Source organism: Channa argus, chromosome 14 (genome assembly GCF_033026475.1).
Source record: "Channa argus isolate prfri chromosome 14, Channa argus male v1.0, whole genome shotgun sequence".
NCBI lineage: Eukaryota > Metazoa > Chordata > Actinopteri > Anabantiformes > Channidae > Channa > Channa argus.
This window is the reverse complement of record NC_090210.1, coordinates 2,658,760-2,682,085: the sequence shown is the minus strand read 5'-3', so window position 1 is coordinate 2,682,085 and position 23,326 is coordinate 2,658,760. Positions and strand designations below refer to the sequence as shown.

The 23,326-nt window shown below is 39.2% G+C and overlaps 1 protein-coding gene across 1 annotated transcript in view; it reads right to left on the bottom strand.

The window, feature by feature from the left end:
- Positions 1-23,326, bottom strand: part of LOC137098197 (adhesion G protein-coupled receptor L2-like) — a 125,003-nt gene that overhangs the window by 84,902 nt on the left and 16,775 nt on the right. The gene's annotated exons all lie outside the window — the stretch shown is intronic.

Genomic DNA, 23,326 nt, shown 5'->3' with positions numbered 1-23,326 from the left:
CTAAAATGATTGCAGCCTAATACGAGTCATTACAATAAATGTCCTTTGCGAAGGTGAAGTTCAGTTTTAGTTCAGACCATTTCGGAGAGGTGGATTCAACTGTATGATTGTTTATGAGGCTGTGGTTTGTGGTGTTGTTCAACTGCAATATAATATACTGACAGGGATGTTGTATTATTTAGTCCACCCAATTTATAGTATATCAGTGATGTTGGGTTAGATAACAGAAACACCTTGTATGAGGCTGCAACACTAACGCTGCAAAAAACGTGAATCCACTAGTCTTGTAGTGATAAAAACATGCACCTTAACTATCACTTTACAGGGATGTTTTATCAGTTCTTTGGAGCAAATGCTGATACATAGTGTGGGCAAACATTCAGCATCCATCCATATGTCCACAATAAGAATATGTAACATTAAGCAGCTGCCTTTGAATTTAACTTGTGTCAACATGGAGAAGCACCTGAAAGAGGATTTTAATCGCATGACCTTACAACGAAACCCCGGACGATACAGTAACAAACATAAAAATATAGGATACTAATAACCTCCTTAGGAAAATATTTGAGCACATTTAATGTACGAATTTAAAGAACAGGGGTTTCTTTATATTAACAGTTCAATGTATTTTTCATTGGTATGAGTTTATCTCTGTATGGAAAGAAAATTTGGGCTAAGTGTATCAATGCAGACGCATTTCACAACTCAAGAAAGCTTCAAGAGATTATAACTTGATACTGTAGGAAATATGAATAGGAACAAATACCTGGAATAGTTAAATTAATACATTAAAATTGGTACAATGCAACACCATGCAAATTAGTTACTTTTGATGTTAAACATAGACCATTTGTGGCAAATGGGCTAAAACATGAAAAGCATTTAGTATCACCCCTCAAAGCTACAGGAGGCTACTTATCTTTTTGGAATATTTATCCTACTAGGAAACATATCATTAGGTGGACAAGTGCAGTTCAAGCCTCGTGTGATCCAGACACACAGAACACACAGATATTCACTTGACCACCCTTCTGACCAATCAAATAATTGCAATTATTTCTGCCTGATTAGTAAGTGATGCAGCCTGCTTATTTATTATGACTTAGCGTAGCAGAGCAGGGAGAGGGGAGGCAACGTAGAGCAGAGTGGACGGATTTCAAGTCTGACACAAATTTGTAGCTTTGATTTCACACGCTCAAACATAATTTACTGCATAGTGAAATTTATTTTTGCCTACACATTTGTGTAAATAATAGGACTTGCTGCATGTTGATGTTGTCAAAGCCTTAATATTTACTCTGATTCCTCTATTATTATATAGCAAATAGTTTTGCCAAATATTCTCGTAAACCAATGTGGGTCGGGTATAAATGTTTACTTTAAAATTAACATTTATTTGTTCAAGTGTCAAAAAGTACTTATTGACGCTATTTTTAAATGTCACTTTTATATAAGATAGTAAATATCTACCTAAACAACCTGCATTATGTTAACTAAAATAGAGCTGAATGATGTGGAGTATATGAGCTTTGTTCTTTAAACAAAAGCAAAAAGCAAACATTCCTGTAAATATCATAATGTGCTACTGCAATACTGTAAGAATATTTTTGCAATATGAGACATAAACTCCACAATGTGCTGTAAGGCCATTATTTGGCAACTATATTGTCCTGTGGGTGCAGTACAAGTCCTCATAGGAATATTTAGGAAATATTATATGGATTTTTCTTCAGGCTTCGGGTCTTTAGCCATTGTGTTTTTTATCGATGGAGAGAATACTATTGTGCAAATATTTACGTGTAATGTAATGCAGAGTTTTCCCAGACACTTGGCTTTAACTGAGAGTAATTGTCCATGATGCAAACTGGAATCCACCGTCATACTGACCCCGACTTCATTTTCAAAGCGCATCATGCTTCATCTGTTGGCTACAACAAAGAAGGGTCAAAATAAATCCTGACTTTAAGGTTGTGAATAGAGAACTGACCCAAAACCAAGAAACTACAACAGAGTTGATTGGCAATGATTCAGCTTTTGGAGCTGAAAGCCCATTAATATTTTACTGTAGGCTGCACAACATTAGGATTAAATTGTCATTTGTGTACAAATGATATAATCTTAATGATAAACTGGACAATGGTATGTTGCATGGTACATTCCCATTTATGTAGTCATGATTTGTTGACTGCTTTGTCAGCAGCTGCAGGCCACAGATTTGTCTCACAAAGGAACCAAAAAAAAAAAGGAAGAAATAAATGTATTTCATGTTCTGATTTATTCAGCCAGCACACTAAGGCTATCATTAGAACCCATTACACCCATGATATAACAAAACGCAGCACACTAATGGTTCATGAGATGTGTAATGTCTACCTGTGCGGTACTACCAGCTGTGTCCTTATTGTGAGCAGAGGTGTCTCTGCACAGCCACTTTTCTGCTCAGACAACATGCAATTTTTGATGGGCTGTCTGAGCTCTGTCATTTTGAGTCTAAACATCATGGGACGTTTCTGTTGTCATTTCTCAACAATCAATGTACTGGAAGGAAAATGATCTGCCCAGCTGGAAGCAGGTTTATGGTAACATTTTCCTCAGGTTTCGAAAGTTCAGCACCACGCAGCTTTCTTTTGAACGTGATATTATACTGTTAGTAGGAGCTTTCATTTCATCCTATTTTTAGATGCTTACTTTTTGACATTGCAATAAAAGAGTCGCCTCAGTGGTGCAAATTCAGTCGAGAGGCATATTTTGCCTGAGAAAAGTCTGTCTTAGAACAAACATTTGATCGGCAGCTTTGGAACTATTACTGCCGTAAATATCATTCTCTCTTCTTCCCCTCGTGAGCCAAAGTATACAGCCAGGTCAGTGGTCTCTGTTACACGTGGCTTCAATAAAAAAAACAGTCCCCTGGCCGCACAGGGGAAATGTGAATTTGGGTCAGATTCACCAGGTGGAAAGTGAGAGGATTAGTGCCGAGCTTGCATGTTTTCTGAGGCTTAGTTTTACATATTAAAGAATAGCCAAGTAAAAGAAAACAGATGTAAAGATGCTGATCCACTGACACATATTCTTATTTAGAGAAACAATGTTTATGTATGGCCCACTGCTGAAAGTGTAAACTCTCTATTTCTTTTGAACTGACCCAGGAGACCCTGACTTGCTGGTGTTTTATTCATTGCGGTCAGTGCAGTATATATGTAAATACACACAACTGGTCCTTGTCCTGTTTTTTTTTTTTTTTTTTTTCTTTTATTCTGTGTTTCTTTCTTTCGCTCACTTTTCCTTCCAGACTGATGAAGTTGTCAGGAAATGCTTGGCTTAGCTTTTTTCGCTGCAGCCTGTCATTCTTGCCTGCATTTAGCGTGCAATCAAAACACCAAATAATAGCACAAAGGGACTAAAAGTGAGACTGAATTTTGCTCATCTGGAGTGTAAATACATTTCACTGAGTTGAGATTTTATCATAAGAACCAACTCCATGCTGTAAATTATAGGTCTTTATGAACCCACACGTTTAAATGAGAGCAGGGACAAAACTACATGCCCATACTTTCCACACTCTTTGCTATAGCTTAACTTCCACATTTGACCAGATCTATTTCATTCACAATTTGTGTTAATTAGCGTTTAGGGGAATAAATACCAAACACACATACACATTACATCACCTATGATTGCTGGTTACTGCATTTCTCGCCAACATATCTTAATGTAAGACAGAAACAAACATCCCACTAGCTTACATAATGTGTACAGTTACACTGTGGTTACGGTGTTATGTGAATACAAATTTGTGATGTTTAATCAGCGATCAGTTTTTAATTTATGACAAAATCAAATGCTTTGTAATTGCATTCATGTTGCTTGTTCTTTTACTTGAAAATGAGCTGCAGAAACTCAAGAAAAACAAAAGCTCACAGGCTATAAATTCAAAGTCAACTCTGCGTCTTAGGATTCCAAACTTCAGATGTTAAATTGGATTTAGGAGTGATAATTAAATTTTTTGTTGGAAGCGTTTTTGTGGCGGCCACACAGAGAGACAAAGTATCAGAATTCAAGTCCCTTCACCTCGACATGTTGTCTTTAATTTTGTACTCTCATGTGTGTTCCCACTTAAAATGTGCCCTTCGCATTATATGGAAAAAAAAAACCCCCATGCAATAATGTGCGGTGTTTCAACAAACACTCATGCGCTAAATAAGAGGGTAGCTGGGAACCCTGTGGTAAATATGTCTCGAGTCATTATTAGGTGGTTTTACTCATTAACATCAAAAGCCACAAATTCAAAGGCTATCGCAAACTTTAAAGGAGGAAAGATCTGAACCAAGTTTTTTTTTTTTAAGATTGTCTACGGGATTTGATAAATATTCTTGTTCCATGCAAACACAAAAACACTGTTTTTCATGCACTGAAAGGAAGCACATTTTTTGTGGCATCCATTTCCCAGCTTATTGTGTAGAGTAGCTTTCTATAGTTTTGTAATCACAGAGCGGCATGAAAAAAGGGTGGGAATTATCATGATCTTGATTGTCGTGTAATGCCGGTTCCCATGATGGAGCCGGCTTGATTATAAGGCTCAACCACGAATGAACTGTCTTACTGTGAACCAAATTCACAGTAAGACAATGACTTAATTCACCGAGGACCAGAGAGACTGGTTTGCTCCAGCTCCTCATAAATTTATTTTTTCAGCTGTGTGCTATTAGTAAATACACAGTTGAGATGTGTTAATCAGTTCAGCAGAGAGATCTGTAACACCTCTAATCAAAAGCAATCAACACACATAATATAACATCCAAAAATGACAGCTTTATGAGACAAGCAACATAGTGAATTCAGAAAATGATTAATTTGTGTGCACTTCCACGGAGAAACAGCTTTCTGAGTTGGGATCATTCATGCAGTTAACAATGGAGGCAAAATATCCAAATATGTCACCAAGAGTTAGCCTGACATTTTAGCATAGCAGTTTGTAATTTCATGCAGGCCACACGGTGTTAAACAAAGTTATTGCCATATTCTCAAGTTACAACTAGCTGTTACTAATTGTGAATATGCTAAAATAACTAAACACTGCCGGTGTAAGCAGATCCAGTTACAACAACTTCTATTGTGAGCATATTGTTGTTGACCAGCTACTACATGCAAATTAGGGGATGAAAAACATATATTTTGCAAAAATCCTTAATAAACAACACAACCAAGTAAAAACAGCATTAGTAGCGATATGCTGTAACAGTATAGTGTAATCAATAATTAATTTAGGCCGTTAAAGTAGTTGTGATTGATGTTTTGGATTTCAGAACCACATTCTCTCTTCTGGAAGACGTAGTCCTCCATTTTTCCCCATGAGACGGCCGTCCACGCCGACAGAACTGAGATCAAGTATAAAAAGCAAATTCAACTCTCTGCAACAGATACAATCTGACAAGCAACATGGATCCAGACTTGTCTCCTCTCTAGATCTTTTTGGCTCACAGAGCTTTGCCTTTTCCTCTGTCCTTGGGACATCAGGAAAAATGCTCTTATATGGGTAAAAGCACAAAACAAATACATGTAATGTACCAGAGTCACTGCTTTCCAACTGTGTGATTTGCTCCAAAAATATCAGTGTGTCTCAGCCCGCAAACAAGCTTATCTGAGAAGGCATCTCAAGCCATACTTGAGCATTTTAAAGCACTCGGTAAAGCACTAGGGAACATTTGTTTTAATTTAGTTTCCAATGGTAACTGTTTATCTTGAGTGTATAGTTATAAGTTGTTAAGCTATGTTGTTGTGCAGCGAGTCTAACCTCTTCCAGCAAAAGGCTGAAACACCGAAAAATGGAAACAGATGCTCATTGTTCCAGTGTGAAAAGGAAGAGGGGGGAGGAAGGACAGGAAAAAAAAAAAAAAGATTTACATCTAATGATTCTATTCAAAGGTAGCAGATAGTTAAGTTTGGTTCTCACTGCGATGCTGTTCACTTGCCAAGACAGACTTTTTGAAACATACATGCAGCAGAATAAAACTACATACTTTAAACATCTTATAAATAATTGCCCTGGCAGAAAATACTTGTAGCTGAATAAATACCTTTTTCAGGAAAAGAGGAAATGGCTCATCTTTGCATGCCAGTAAAAGGATGCCTGTCAGTCAACCCGGATTTCTGGGACTGCCTCTATTTTTAGTACCTGGAGCTCCAACACATACCAAGCAGTTTAACCCGGACACAAATCCAGACACAATAAATAATAAATACACCAAACAGGAAAATATTATCCTCTCAAGGGTTGGTAAGAAATCATTAAGTCATTAAGCAGCTCACGAGGAAGATCAGATAAAATAAATCCTGGATGCAACACTACAGAGTGAAATAGACGCTGTAGGAACACTGAGCTGAGAATCCAGCATGAAGCAGCACAGGTGTCACTCCATCTTTTGAGGTAAATTGGTTTCAACTGCTTTTCTTAGTGGTGACATGTTAACACCTTGCCCTTTTAATTCTGATATGATGATTATACATCAGGATTACAGAGGCTTGACACCCTTGGTCCACCAATGCAGTGTTTTCAATTATAATTCCTGATTAGATCTCTACTCAGAAAGTTCCAAGTAATCAGGTCAAAAGCAAGGTCCAAAATCACCCCCCCTCATCCATTTTTTTCATATGTATTTCAGGGTGGTAAATTGAAATTTCAGACACTTACAAATCATCGTGTATCATCACTGACAGATTTATTGTCAAAGGACTTATAAGTGTTTGCATCTACAAAATGCAAAGTATTGCGATGTAGAATTTTTTTGCTCCAGAGGGGGCTACATGGTGCGTACACTTCCCACTCAAATAATATGTCAGACAGTAAATAGAGAGCACCGTCTATAGTGGTTTTAGACACAGCCACTGCACAGTATCAGCACCACTTATGCATTTCCTACAATATTAAAATGTCTATAGTGTAAAGATCATATTTCCAACATAGCTTAAAACCATTTCAACCCAAGAAAGGGTCCAATTAACTAACACCTACACACTTGGTGCTGATGCACATAACTGGTAATTATCATTGGAAAACTGAGATTATTTTCTGAAATCTCATGTCCTACTTGTTGCTTGATAACCAAACACAGTCTGTTGTTAAACTCAAATGATTCTAATAATATATTGTAAATCCACAGTATTTTTTTTTTCTATCTTCAGCTTCCGAACATGTGAACGCTCATACCTCATCTCATTACTTTAAATTCCAAAAGAATTTTTCATTTCAACATAAAACCAGAAGTGTCAAAAAAGGCTGGCAAAACATGACCGTGGAGCCACCACCATTGGCAGCTACATCCAAAATTCACTCACATTAAAACCAATTCTGTGAATTTGGCTAATTCAAAAGGAGCTGTGCATCGTTTTTTTTGTATCGGGCTTCATTCGCTCGCAAAGGGCTCCAAAGGCAGTATGCAATACAATAAAAATAGGTAAGCTGCTTATGTTGTGTGAGTACAAATCTTGCTCTGGGGATAACTGTTTTCAGATGTAGGAACATTCCAGTGTTGGAATACTGTCTCTTAATAGGTTTTCAGTGTTTCCACCCACTGCATGGCTACATACTGTAAGTTATACTAGAAGCTAGAAGTTGGTTCTCCAAAGTTTGTTGTCAGAAGCTGGTCATCAAGGTTCTTACATTACATTTTGATCCCCCCCCAAAAAAAAAAAAATGTCAAAAACACCATAACACAAATAGCCAGAAATCGAAAAACTGTTTTAGGACGCTCACATCTGTCACAAAATGTGTCCACCTGGGCATGTATCCAGTCATAGAGTGACTCTAATTGTTCAATCAATAACTGCATGAAAACCATAAATGCCATCTATGACTCCGAGAACCTGCGTGTAAAAATTACCTTCACGCTCAGGTGAATTGGCTCAGAAAACGTGACTCATTTCTTGACTGCCACTCAGCCGTTTAGAAGCCATCATCGCTGCACAGCTCCTTTCTACCCAGCGCTGCCTTAAATGATAATCATGGCATTTCACAGCCACAGGTATGTCAGCATGGATAGAGCTGCCAGAAAAAGGCTGTTGTAGCATGGGTTTCAGGCACCGTGCGCTCTAAGTGCAGGCTCTTGTTATCTGAAATGCTACAAATTGATGGAAAATACAGGTACAGTGTGCTACCCAGTGGGAGCAGAGGCGGAATTATAGCATAATGTTGATAGCTCCATTATAAATGGCATACATGCATGTCTGCAGCAAATACAGACCGAGATATGAAAACAGTTGTTTGGCCTGATACAGTACAGTGCATTGCTATTTCCTCTGGAAAGTGGTGTTATTTTACTTGCAATAAAGTTCTTTCTAAGAGCCACATCAATAACAAACAAAGTGCAGATGCATATAGTATATCCTCCATATTCACTAATGTTGGAGCTGTGACGGCAGGGAGCGATTCAGTCTATTCGAAGATGAGTAAAAAAGGTGTCAGTTTCCCTGAGTGTGAATGGCAACCACATCAGTCTGGACCCATGTTTAACATCGTTGACATTATTCAAGTGCACATTTCATGCCATGACATTTGTCTTTGGACTAATTTAAGAGTGAACAGCAGGAAGAATAAATATGCCAATCACAGCTACTGTCAAAATCTTTTTTCCCTTTTGACGATTTATGCCTTTCAAGTGAGATTGTTTTACACATCAGTTTTTCTACCTTTCCTTGCATATGCATGCCATGTGTCTGAAGTTTGTGGAAGTACTACTGTGGTAGTATTCAGGCATAAGGCTTCATGACAGATACTTTACACATGTCAGACTGTTAGACGATGGAAGACTGTGAGACAACGATAAAATGTTCATATTAAAAGCATTTACCCCCTCCAGGCGCCAGACTGTCTGACACTGGCTCAAATTGATTCTTAATTGGGTTTGTATGGACCCTGGATCTACTGTTGATGAGCACAGTGAAAAGTGGACATCTACTTCTTCTACTCTCCAGAAATGTGATAATGAAACTGACCTGGCAGAGGAGAAAAGGACTTTTTACCGTTCTTCCCACTGTTAAAAAAAAAAAATAGTAATTATGAAACGGATAATCTGCGCATCTTGAAAAGGAATTTTTAAAAAAAAAAGATCCATCATCCAGACACGGCAGAACAAAGCTACTGACTCAAAGGGATGTCATTACTCATCACAAGTCACAACCACTTGGCATTAACCAGCTGTGTAGCTTTTTTTTTTTTTGGGGGGTAGTAGCAATAAATCACTCACAGTTGCTGCGGAATGCAAGCGAATCCTCTGGTAGAGCTCGGTCTTGGTAGAGGTGATTTTTCTGTTTCTAGGCTGACATTCTTCATTATCTATTTTGGCTTGCCTTGCGTGCACAGTAGGTTGTAGAAAAGGCTGGTTAAAAACTGAAGGCTGAGGGGGGTGAGGGGCTCGAATGTTTCCCAGTGCCCCCCCCCTACAGCCACCCTCTCCACTAAAGCTCAGCATGCATCTATTGGACGATGAAGCAAGGTAGGTTATGCCTACCTTTGCCTTGCTTAGGACTTTTTTTTTTTTTTTTTTTAGAGGAGGCTTGTTACCAGAGCGAGCAGACACAGTGGAGCGAGTGGCCACACTGCAAAGCTATTTTTCAAACTGAGGGAAGAATCTGCTGTGGATTAGGCCACATCCACAGTCTGGTCTGGACTTAATTTCACTCCTTTGTGCAGTTAGAAAGGACGGGTGCTTCTGATTACAGTTTGTACCTTTGAAGGTTCACTTTACTTTTATCACATTTAGGGGTCAACAATAATAATAATAATAATAATAATGATAATAATAATGGGAACACTTGGCTTGCTGATGAAGCCTAACACGACAGTTGGAGCAGCAAATTAACTTAAACCTTGTTAAGATCAAGATTTCTTTTACAACAGAGACCTGAGGACCAAACAAAATAATGCAGCGCATAAATAGAGATGAAGAGAATAACGATAAATTCATTCAAGCGAACAAGGATCCAGTCATTAACAAACACGTCTGAGTGGCTTTGTGCAGCCTGTACAACAACCACACCCTCTGTCCTTAGAAAAGTGGTCTCAAATTTCCCCATGTGGGATGAATAAAGGTTTTTTTATCTTATTTTATCTTATCATTGCATCAAGAATACATGGTAGTAAGTTGTTGCATGTACACAACAGCCAGACTAGTCTATAATCTGAAGTACATTAAACAGTGCTAATAAAATAAAGTCAATCAGAGGAATGAGAGTCAAATGTTTTTGCAGATCATTCCAATATTAAGCTGCATAGTACCAGAAACCACCCTGCACCACTTTAGAGTTGGTGTGAGGACCTTTTGAAGCCAGTCTCTCCTGTAATCTGGCGTCACGGCTGTGAGCTCTGAACTCAGCTAAGGTTGTTAAATATTATAGCAGTGTTGATAGCATGGCTTTACAGATGCAGACACAGGTGTGCTGATGCCTTCTAGATGCCAGTGGAAAGCAACCCACCTTTTCACATAACTCACAGTGAAGAGCATGATAGCTGTCAGTCGTAAGAAATCGAATGGCGCTGTGGTAAACAGTGTCCAGTGCTTGAAGAGGAGCAGCAGCAGCAGCAGCAGCATGAGAACACAGGATATCTCCATGATCAAGTGCAGACAGTATAGTAGGTTTGATAATAGTTTCCCGTTTTCAAACAAGATGTTTCTATGTAAGAATCTAATTGAATTTTTGTTTATCTTAATCTGACCAAACACAATCCAGATAAAAAAAACAGGTCACGCTGTAAAGAATCTGCCTTTTTGCTTTTGCGTTGATAGGCGTCAGGCCATTTTCTGATATAGCTGGTTACTAATACAACTAGAGGAACTATGGATGGATACCAGCTTTACTACTGAGTGATTCATGGCATTTGGATGAGACTGCTAGTGGCACAGGACATCACAGCTTACACGTATCTTAAGCAGATATGAGGTCGGCTGATTAGTATTTATTCTTTGCTTCGATGAGGGTAGAAGTTGTGTATCACTCACGTACGGCAAGTTAGATCTAGAGAATGCTGTTGCTTGTCATGGGACCTAGTTGATTTATGCTGGCACAGCCTGATACCCACTGAGGGGCCCAATGATGGGTCAAAACATAATTCATCATGAACACTGGGCTTCTAAAAGAAATTCTCACCCACCTTTTTGTCACATGTAACTTCTTTAAAAGCTGTAGCTGGGGAAATTATGAAGGTTTTATGAAAATTCTGGCAACGACATTGAATTTCACAGGTATTTCTATATGAAAGGTATTTGTAGCCTAAAAGGTTTGTTGAACTAGAACTGACAAAAAAAGAGAATGGAAGAATAATTATAAGTACTGCAAGACTATATGAGTGTGATTGGTGCAGCCTAGATATCACACGAATAATGGCGACATTGAAAATAAAGCTTTGAATGGAAGCAGGAAGCAGGTGTATGACTCAGCCACTTTCCTTCTTACGTGTCTACAGTGCAATCCCCCCCCCCCTCGTATAGGTGTCATAAATTGGCCCAGGCACCCTGGGATTACCAGCTTGCTGGGGTGGTCCTCTAGCAGCGTCTTTTCCAGGGTGGGCTAACATCAGTTTGCAGCCCCAGTGTGCTCGTCAATGTCACTTTGCCGCTTCTATTCTGGTCACAGAGTGGAGAGGAGTAAGTGGGTGTTTAGATGGGAGTCCCAAAAAAAAAAAAAAAACCCTTCTCCATGCAAGCAAAGGTATGTTTCAAGCACATGGTGGTCTCTTCTTTTCCAAAGCACTAAAATACATTTAAAGCAGGAGCTGAGGTATTTACAAGGTGACAGTGCTAAGTGCTTCAGTTGGAAGAGTGGGATTCACACAATGATATTGTAAGAATGTCATGTGTAAGCTACAAAAAGCCTCAGAGAAGAGTCTGTTTATCTGGCGGGAGGAAGTATCAACAAGAAAATCAGAGCTTCTATACTAATCTCCCCCCTAAATCAAAACTTACGATTTAACAGCACTTTTATTTTGTCTTTGTATCTGTTTGAAAACGCCTTAGTCATTAATCGTCAACACAGATATTCATAAGCATGGCTGTTGGCAATAAAGCAAGATTTGGGTGTTTTCCCAGCAATGGGATTTTTGTTACATTAATCTGTACTGTATTTGAGCCATTTTTCATCTGTGCTGAACAAAGGAGCAAAGTGATGCCAAACCAAATGTCCAAATGTTTCAGTCTATAAAGACTTTCATTATTAATCTCTGTTTTTAAGGTAACACATTTTGGGGGAAAAAAAAAAAAAAAGGTTATTATGTTATAATTATACCCCTTTTAATCAATATGGAAATAACAAGTAGTAAACTTGCCAACCTAGCACAATGAGTTCCAAATTAGGATGAACAAATGTGTATGTTTTTATGTGCAGCAGATTTCTTTTTACTCTCGAGACAGCAAATTCCTATGTGATGTGATAACCAGAGCTGTATTGCAGGATGTGACCACCCGTTTCGTTATATCCCACAAATAAAAAGAAGTGATCTATTTGTTCCTTTATATCCCCTCATTTGGCTCTGCGACATTCGTAGTTCCTTTGTGTAAAGTCTAATTTGGCTTTTTATACATTTTATTGCATTCCGGCTCTAACCAAATTCCTCTTGTGCTTTATTGGTAGATGTGCCTCTGTATTTTCAGTGAGAAAAAGCGGCTGCTGCCAGATTTGTGGCTTGTTGTGGTCCCAAAGAATAGCACCAGAGGGAACTTCAGAAAAACTCGCTCAAATTTCAGTTTTTGAAATACAGTCATGTCTAGAGGGTGGGAGCATCTCCCAGCCCAATATTTTAAATCAGACAAGGAGTGGTAGTCCGCACTGGAAACAAGGGGAAACGACCTCCTGCCGAATAAAGTACTAAATAACATGAAGCGCCGTGTACGATAAGCTGACTGTGCGTTGCTGGGTGCACATGGTTTTAGGCTGACACTTAAGTAACCCCTTGACAGGTGCTGAAGTCCTACGTGTCTGAGGAGCAGCTTAAGAGTTTTCTACCATTTTACAAGCCCAGCCTTGGTTTGTTCACCCCACACATGGCAGTGTTTTACACCGCTCAGGCAAATGGTATGACGTGACTGCGCTTCCATAATGCTACACTTTCCACTGAGTGAATAGAGCCTTTGTTAATTTCTGGAAAATACATAACCATTCACAGTAGCTATCAGGCAGTACATTATGTAATAATATATCTTTTTAAGTTTTATGTTTTGCCAGTGTCCACGTATGTCCATGTTAAACCCCGTTAACACTATAAACAGAGTTAAGAGTTAAAAGGCTTATTTAACGAAACGCTTTCATTTTGTGAAATACCATTTTTCTTGTCTAACTAAAATTCCTTATTTCTGGTGTCTGTATATAGTCTGCAACAGCTTAGCTACACTTGATTGCAAAAGAAAAACATTTAGCCTCATTCTCGGACTGAATGTAAAAACACGACCTACCCTTCTTACTCTTAATTCTTCCATCTTAAAAAAGTGTACAAACCTGTACGTAAGTGCAAAAACCTTATCAGACCGTTTCTTGGCAGAGTGACCCAAGAAACGTACATACACTTGTTTTTTTTCTTTAAAAATATATCGCGTCAAAGAGCTTTAGAGGTGATGTTTGAGTTGGATTTTGTTACATGCCAAGCTGTTTTCCCCTGTCTTTATGGTAAGTTAAGCTAACAGTCTCCTGGCTGGCCTTATATTTAACATGTAGCTGCACAGAGGTTTTACACAAAATAGACATAAGAGAAACATATATGTTACAATAGATATAACAATGTATTATTATTTTTAAGAAGTTGACATTAACTATATTTATTCTTCTAAAAATATATCAAATTATTCCATGTTCATATTTTACTCTCCGTTAATTCAATTCAATTCAATTCAACTTTATTTATATAGCGCCAATTCACAACAAAGTCATCTCAGGGCACTTTACAGAATAAAGTCAAGATTATAAAGATGTATAAAGAGAACCCAACAATTCCCCCTGGAGCAAGCCATAGGCAACAGTGGAGAGGAAAAACTCCCTTTAACGGAAGAAACCTCCAGCAGAACCAGGCTCAGGGTGGGCGGCCATCTTCCTTGACCGGTTGGGGTGAGTGGAAAGGGGTAAAGAGCTTAACACGTAAATCAGATGAATCAATTCAGAAGTAAAAAAACTCACTAAACAAACTAAAAATCAGAATATTTGTGCAACACTGCCTTAACATGCTTAAAGGATGCCTTCACCAATTTTGAACTTCTGCTTTTAGTTTGGGTAGTACACGTACATAAATGCATTAAGCTTCCCTTTGAATTACCTATATCAAAATATCTCTCTGCTTCTAGCTGAAAAACACCTCCAGATGACATCACTTGAAAGGAACCTTCAGTTCAGATTATGTGGTGTTGTTGCTCACACTATGACGTTTGTAATCATGGTCAACCTGCTTTTCATGAGCTCCCCGAGATGACATCCTCTGAGCTCCTAATGATGAAAAACTCCTCCGGGTGATGTCATCTGGAGGAGTTTTTCAGCTAGAAGCGGAGAAATATTTTAACATGGGGAAGTCAGAGGGAAGTTTAAAAGCTATAATGTTCATTCACACCCTATCTAAAGCTACAGAAAGCCAGTTGCAAATTGGCAAAGTTAAACTCTTCCATTAAGCTCAATATGTCGGAGAAGCTTGCAGTGCCATGTATTCACAGAACACATTGATTAGATCTTGCATCAACTACACCCCCAGTTCCCCCCATGTTTCCTTCTAATGTTGCTCATTGGAAATATGCTAATGAGATCCGTCACAATTGCTGATTCCCTTTGAACTTTTTATTTTGTCACGGGCTGACTGGAATCACAGAGGTAGAGAGCAGGAGGTTTTCTGCCACCAGCCCACAGCCCCTCTTCCACCATCTGCCGGACCCTTTTTCATTTGAATAATAAATGATAGTCTTTTTTTCCCCCTCTGCTACACAGAGGCGCTTCAGCTACTCACGTTTTTGCAGTTCAAAAAAAAAAAAAAACGGCCACAACGCAGGATGGATGTCTCCCACTGTAAAACCCTGTCCAGTGTCTACAGGTCAGTCCAGCCCGCAAGACAGTCATCTGCACACAGAATTTAAAAGACTTACATTCTTCTTTTATTATGAGAAACTGCACAGGAATTAAAAAAGCCTAAACATCCTGTTTCACTTTAAGAAAAAAAAAATACTGAAAAAGAAAATATTTTCATGCTGGGTTGATTTTCTTAAATGAAAAAAGTGCAGTCCCTAAAAGCAAGAACAGAAGTAGATTTTATCAGCAGGATACACTCATATGGTTGCATTCTTGCTGTTGATGGCCACCAGATAAGAAGGGGAGCTGGTTCAATCTTCGGTACATGACAATTTATAGACTTAGACCCTTCAGTTTAGAGGACATAACTTTCTAGTGCATGTGGCTGCAGAGGCTGTAACTGTTGTCGCACAGATAAGGTTCCTTACAGTCAATTTACATAGTTGCCAGCTGGTGATGTGGTGAAGCAAATCTAATTCAAACTTTGCAAACCTCAAAGACACACAGCAATGCCTCAAATAGCAAGAAAGCCACTGACCCTCTGCCCTCTGGTGTACTTCCCCCAGCTCTTAGTGTTGAGATTGGAACATGTGCTCACCAATGGATTCAGATAGATTCAATAGGAGCCTCTTTCCCCTTCAGCAGGCAGCATGTGGATCTTAAATAGCAGAGCAGCATGATTAGCATGCGCATACTTGGATAGAATTCAGTCCATTACAGTTTCCACTTCATATGAAACAAAATCAGGATATAAATGTTAACAGCATGCTAATCCTCCTATTGTCAAAAACAAAACAAATGATGCCTGAATGTTACAGTGTACATTGTCTTTGAAAAGAATATTTTACAGGACTGTAAAAGCTGTGGTATTTATTAAGAGCAAACGTCCTGCTCATTCCGTCAAAGGAAATCTGGAGAGAGTGCGTAAATCTGGTCTCCTGCTGTGTGCCTCCACCAGCTTTTACAAAGATTGACCTCTGCAGGTTTCCAGAAGCATGGAAACAGGGAATGCCCTTGACACACAAGGTAAGGGAGGAAAAAAAAGAAAAAGCAGCTGAAACCCGAGGGATCAGAGAGAGCAGTGAAGCAGGTTGTTCCATTTCCCCGTTTAAAAACTACTGCCAGGCTCCGCTTAGGTTTAGACCCATGTGCCTGGCCAGAAACAATTGAAGCCAACTAGAATTAATGAAACAATTATCAGCAAACACTGCAATTAACCAGCTTTCTAAATTCGACTCTGCATGAGTTGCTTAAAGAATATCAGGTTGAGCAAAATATAGGTGCCACAGTAGAACAACAGACTCTAATAGCCTCAGAGGGTCTCCAAGACTCCAGGGACGCAGAGAAAGGACTCTCTTTCCCCCTTCTGATAAAAACTATTATTAACGTTAATAGATAAGCACGCATCCCAGCTGCTGCCTCGCACCCGCATTTCAATTAGCTAGGTGTTTAAAATTTTTATTATCAAAGCTAAAGTGTGGTCTCTGGTCTATCCACACTGAATGCAGTCAAGTCTCCCGGGTGATAATGTGGTGCTAATCACTGGCAAAAGCATAAGCCCTACTGTGGAAACCTCCTACATTGTCATCTATGATCAAGTACAGGCCTGATGCACGAGAGGTAATGGCACTAACTTGAAACAGTAGGGGTTGCAGCATGTTGCAGCATTTGGTAGTGTTTTTGAATCACTCTTGATCCTGAAATAGGTTTTCGATGTAACGTAACATGGTGGTGCAGCACCTTTGGGGACCTATTAAGTATAATTTCATGCTGAGTGCAGCTTGTTAGTTATACTGGCCAATATTTGCCAATTGATGATGCTCTTTTTAAATGTATTTTAGACGTCTAGTGCCTGAGTGTCAGAGGATTTCTTACAGCTCAACCAGGATAAAAACCAAGAGTTTTAGTTATCGGTTCAAAGGCTTAGAGAAAGAATTTCTAGGACTTGCCTCGATCATACAGGCCAGAAAACTTGATCTTAAGGAGGTTAGTCACCAAATCAGCTTTGTATAAAGTATGGCTGCTGGTATCTTTAGTAAAAGTAACCTGATGCATACTTTCATATGTAGCAGACTAGACTCTCCTATCTGGTTTTCCCCAAAACATTATAAATCAGTAACAGGTTATTCAAAGCCAGAGTTTTGAACAAAACCAGAAAAACACATTACACCCGTTGTAAATTCCTTATGCTGATTGCCCGTCAGCTTCAGTATTGGTTTAGAATTTCTCTTACTCGCTTTTAAAGAATAACTTCGGCCATTTTTTAAATTTAAATAGTAACGTTAACATTCCCTATACAGTCACTACAACCAATCATGAATTGCTGCCGTAGACCTGTATTGTTGACCAAAAACAACAATGGAGGTCGTGTTACCTAACTCCACTACGTAACATGTCTTCATTTCAAAATGGTGGGTTGAGAAAAAAAAAAATCTAAAAAAATCCTCAAACACCCTGAATCGCCATAATTCAAACTGTACAATTTGCAAGTCACTTTGACTTTGTCATCTGCCAAAGCAGTAGTTAAATGTATCATTATGAAGAAAAATGCCCTGCTTAATTAATGTAACTAGTTTATTAGTGTAACAACGCCTTGTGCTATTAGTTGCAGTCTTGAAATTTCTGTGGCTGCCTTTAAACTGCATTATTGTGAATAAATACATTATTCATTAAATTCTAAACATTTATTGGAACCAATTTTCACCTAGCAAAACATTGAATTAATATAAATAATCAGAATAAAGTTTATTATTATTGTTATTTTCTAACGTGAATTTAAGAGCTTTTTCGTTGTCACTATTAATTTATTTAGCCTTTACTGACATCAAGTACTTGCCGTGTCAACAAAATAAGGTCCAAATCAGAGTCAGGAATATCCTATGGATGATGTGCTTTCACAAATACATATTACCTTATCGATTTGGACATGGAATATCATGGAAAGATACCATGAAGAAAATAACATATCCAACCATAAAACCACCTCCTATGAAGTGTTTGATGAAAAACTGCCATTCTATCCTCTGGACAAAGCAGCTGCAGCAGTAAATAAATCCACCAATAAACATGCAGTCAAACAACTGCTCAGGTGATTTAGTTTTAACTATCCTCTTGAGGCAAAACTTTAGTTGTGCCTCACGAGGATAGTTTTTATTTTGCTTTAGTATTTTCAAGGAATTTGAATGTGTCTGTCGCGCAGCCAGGTGCATGGTTTTCGTGTATAAATACAAATAAAACAGAAAGAGTTGTGCCGCATTGGCACACGTTTGTATGACATTCCAGAATTACGGTAGGCAGAGTGGATCCGGGCCGTGAGCAGGAGGGAAGAAAGAGAGAGGGCGAGCGCGCGAGAGAGGGCCCCCGGCAAGCTGCCCTGGCTTTGTTTACAACAAAAAGCCATTGTTTGATGTGGTCGCGCAGCCGGCTCCAAAGCTCAAGCTCCCACAGGATGTGCTCTGGGTAAAATGCCAGACGGAGGCCACTGCTGGATGACTTCGACCTGGCCATGCTGGGACTCTGAGCAAAGTCCTCCTAAGGCCTCTGGAGATTTAGAGAAAAACATAAAACAACAACTGTTTGATGCATTTTGGTTTTGTACCTATTAGCAGAAAAGTGTGTGAGGGATACAGGGCTGTCTGTCAAACGATTCAGGCGTATTGTTTTCAACAGAGTAAAGGTATCAATTTTAGTTCGGAACTTGTAATATTTTGCTCACGTAAGGTCATGCATCTGAATATGATCAGCAAGTAAGAAATTACTCAAAGTATCAATAGAGTCCATTATTATAACGGTAACGTTGACATTTAAGAACTTTTTAAATACTATAGCCGACTGCAGTAGAGCTAATTTGACTCATTGTTTAGACTTTTTGTGCCTTAATGTGCAGGACTGCACTAACAATGACTTGTACATTATAGGCTCATTACAGGCTTTTAAAGTGTTCTAGTAACTGCAGCGGCCAGATGCATTTAGTGCAGCAAAATGATCATAAAATGAGTACTTCAAAACTGTACTTAAGTATAGTACTTGAGTGAATGCACTTTGTTACACTCCACTACTCTCAGTTGTACATCAATGTGTGGAAAAACAAATTTCTATAAAAGTGAATCTTTAAATTATCTTGCAATTTAAACACCGGGCTGGTAAATTCCATGCCCCGTATCTTCGATTCTTGCTTTCACTTGACTGGAAAATTTCTGTTTCAGTGATGCTCGGCCTGACACTTCTTTTCTCTGCAAACAATCAGCACAATCAAGCCAAATGCCAGTAGTTTACAGACTAGTGCAAACCCAGAGAGCGCGTGTTGTGTTTATGATACAACTATTTAATCAAAACAACTGTAGGCCAAGTATGGGATGTGCCATCAAAGGAAACTGCAAACATACCCAAAGCTTTATTAATCTATTATTACACACAACATCCTTAAAGTGGTGTCTGGCTGAATCCCAGGATAGACATCACCTAATAAAATGTGAGGAAATGGCTCCCTAAAGAGCAAAAGTGTAATATAAACAAGACGTAAAATAGCACACAAATACAAAATAAAGATTTGGCTAAATATGCAGCACAAACAGGTGAAGCCTTTCAAGCTAAAGCTGTTTAAGTGACTTCCAGCGCTGCTCTGTTGGTGTATATTTTGGTTGGCAATCCTTTAAGAAGCTCTTTAAATGTTGTCTTGATGTTTGTGTATATTTGTATCAGGAAGGGAAGAAAGGGCTTTGGCTGCATAAATATGGAAGAGGTAGGAAAGAAGAGTCTCCTGACACAACGATCAGAAGCTGGCACACCGGCCGCAAAGGCAGATTGTAACAGTAGCCTGTATATGGTGATAATCTGTGCCTAAAGCAAGACTGGGCAAGTAAAGAAACATGTGGTTGTGAGCCAAGCTTAAATCCCCCCCTGACCTTGCCCCTTTCCTGTAGCCAGGATGACATGAAAGGAAGTTTTGATGCCTCTACTGACCTCCAGAGATGCTGGCTTCACGGGCAGGAAGGGGAAGCATCTTCAAGGCTAATCTTCAAATACATCATTAATAGCTTCTGTGTTGCCCCTAACTACATTTTGGCTGATGAGAAATGCTATTAAATCTACACTTCAACAGTTTGACATTGTGATTTACCGTTCTCAAACAAACAAAGGCTTTAGTGTTCGAGATACTGTGAGTCTTAGCCGTTTCATGCAGGAGCCATCCCTTTAATTTTTCATGTCAGTGGAAGCACGGAGGGAGCACTAAAAAGGCTACCTGTAAAGTCCTTGAGGTACCCTAAAAACAGTCCTGAGTGAACAGTTAGGAAATAAACTACGCAATCTGTCCTTTCTCTTAAGATGGGATGTTTCTGGCAAAGTTGGACAAAAGTCACACTAGCAATGATGGAGGAAATAAAAATCACTGACACATTATTTTCCTTTTCTTCCTCACAATGCGTATGTTTGTCAGGATGGTTTATGGCCACCTGTTTCATCTTTCGGCAGTCATGGCTGGAATTAATAGACCCTTAAACACAGGCAGCTGTGAATTTTTCTATTCTGTGGCTTGTGGCATTAGAAATACCAGTTGTTACACCAATATGATGAAACATCTTTTTACTTGGTGGTTGCAGCTGCGTTGCTTTGAGAACGTGGCAGTTGTGCGGAATGCAAACTCAATCGAATAGTGCGATTGGTTTGAGGTAGCTTTGATGGAAAGCTGGTGATCTCAGATTTGTTTTTGTGTAGTTATTAAAGAAATATATTGTGTGAATATGAAGCCCCGGTGACATCAGAGTACCATTTTGTGTAGACGCTTTTGAAAGAAATGGGATTAATAAAAATTTAAGCAATGTGTGAAGTCAGTATGCAAACACAAGGGTTTCTGTTTCACAAGCACCTATCATAAGTAAATGATTGATTTGCTTTGTGTTTGTTGATAAAATGAAGGAGGACTTCTTTTCCAGTGGTATGTGGCAGCTCTCTTAATCTGTCTTCCTGCACCATGATGAGTCAGGGTAAATCTATATAGTGAATATAAATAAGACTATGCCTGCAGAGCTCTGTAGCCTCTGTCTGCACCTCCTCTCCACACTGCAGTACCAGAAATCTGGGAGTGTGAACTATCAGTGACCTGAGAGGCGAGCAGCTTCAGCTGAATCTGCTTAGTATGTGTGTGTGTGTGTACTAAGGGCTTGTAAGCCTCACCAGGACTCTGTTTTGCCCCATGCTGTCAGGACTGCTGCCTCTGAACTTGTCGTGACAACGAGTATCATCACCAGCGTCTTGCTTCCTGATCAATCCGCTATCAACAGCTGTGCAGAAAGAGCCCCACCATGCCTGAACAACCAAAGCTCCAGTCAACCACCAACTACCCCACCGCGCTTCTCCACATTAATTGTAATACCAGCATCGAACTTATATTCACTTGATGAATCAATCATCGCTAGAGATTTAGAAATAAACACTCTGTGCCCTCTTTTCTGTATATTCACTTCTTGTCGTTAGGAACGTGACACAACAAGCCGATAGTCGGCTATCAGCCAGCGTTGGAGAGCATCCACGGGCCTATTGTGTGCACTGTGTCCAGTACCATCAGTGCTAGTCAGATTCCCTTCTGCAGCTTTTTGGCTGAATTAGCATGTCGATTTGGCATTGGTCTGTCGGTGGCAGCACAGTTTTTACTTATTATCACACACATTCTGTGCAGTAAGAGCGGTGTAAAACTAGTAAGCTAACACTGCTTTGTTCTCAAATGTTGTTACATACGTTTGTATATACATAGGCCAAGTTCTTCTGGTTTTTCTTTTACTTACCCCAGCACAGAACGTGCAGCATTCGAGTGCCACTTGTCGGCCCAGACAAAAGGTAATGTGAACTGACAAAGCAGTTGGTCTTTATTGCCACTAGTTATTTGACATTTGACATGGTCTGGTGTGTCACAAACCTGAAGAATTTATTGACATTGTCAGAAATGCCTTCATAGTGAAATGTATGATTATATTAAAAGTGTTTATCTTAGAGGTGTTTTTAATTATTTGTCCTTCTTATTTACACACATAGGGACAAATAACCTTAGCACCAAAATTTACTGCTGAATTAACATGTAAAAAAAAAAAAAAGCCATTGTAAAAGTAGGCTTGAATCGGCTCGCATTAAATTGTAGAATGTTCCAAATAAAGTAGTCAGTGAGGATACAGAATGTGCCACCACTGTATATTTTATTACTCTGGAAACAACACTGTACTGTGCAAACATTTTTGGGACTAAAGGTAAAGCAAGGATTTCAAAATTAATGTTCCAAGTTCTTTTTTCTCATGAATAAACTTCATATACAGAGCAAAAACACACACGTGCACACAGACACACACACACACACACAAATAACAAATCAATACTGAATATGACCACCCTTTGTTATAAACACCACACCAGGTCTTCTCTGTCTAACTTCACAATTTCTCAAAATATATGACAGGCAGGTTACTCCAAGCATCTTGGAGAACTTGTCACAATTTCTCTGTGGATTTTGGATGTTTCTGTGTGTTCTAGCTCTTTCTGTAATCCCAGAGTGACTACTTGATTTTGAGATCAGGGCTCTTTGGGGACCACACCATCTGTTGCTTGGCTCCTTATTCTTCTTGTCTCTGAAGATTGTTCTTCAAAACTCTGTTGATATGTTTGGGGTTGTTGCCTTGCTGCAGAATAAATTTGGGACAAGTCAGGTGCCTCCCTCAATGTTTAACAACTCAGGCATCATGTTCCAAATTACAAAAAATAAATAAATAAATAAATAATAATTAAACAAAAAATGTTTCTCAATTCCTATTAAAAAGATATTTCTTCCAAATTTTCCACTGGTGAAAATTTTGTCCATCATTTTTGGCAATGAAACCTGGAGGGGAGTGATATGGAGGAACGTCCTGCCTGATCTAAACAAGAATGGTGCACTGTTGTTAGAGTCCTGGTCATGACTGGTCTAGTCATGGTTTGGCCAACGAACACCGTGTTCCCGCATAGGGTTTGTTCAGGTACACTGATACCAAACACTGATCTAAGTGCACCATGTTTAAGTCCTCCACTGTAGGACCAGCTGCTCTGAGTTGTGGCCAGAAGGAAGTTGGAGCCTGGTGGCAACCTGAGGAATTGCTGGTCAATACCGGCAGTAAGGAAGGCCACCAGGCTGAAGAAAAGAGGCCTTTTGAGCAGGGTTGGCTCAGGGGTCTCCTGAATCAGCAAACAGGTACCGTCAGGCCAGAAGGGCTATGCGGCAATGTGGATTCTGCCCTGGCTGTTGAACAGTGGACCAACGATTTACCCTTGCAAGACTATTGGA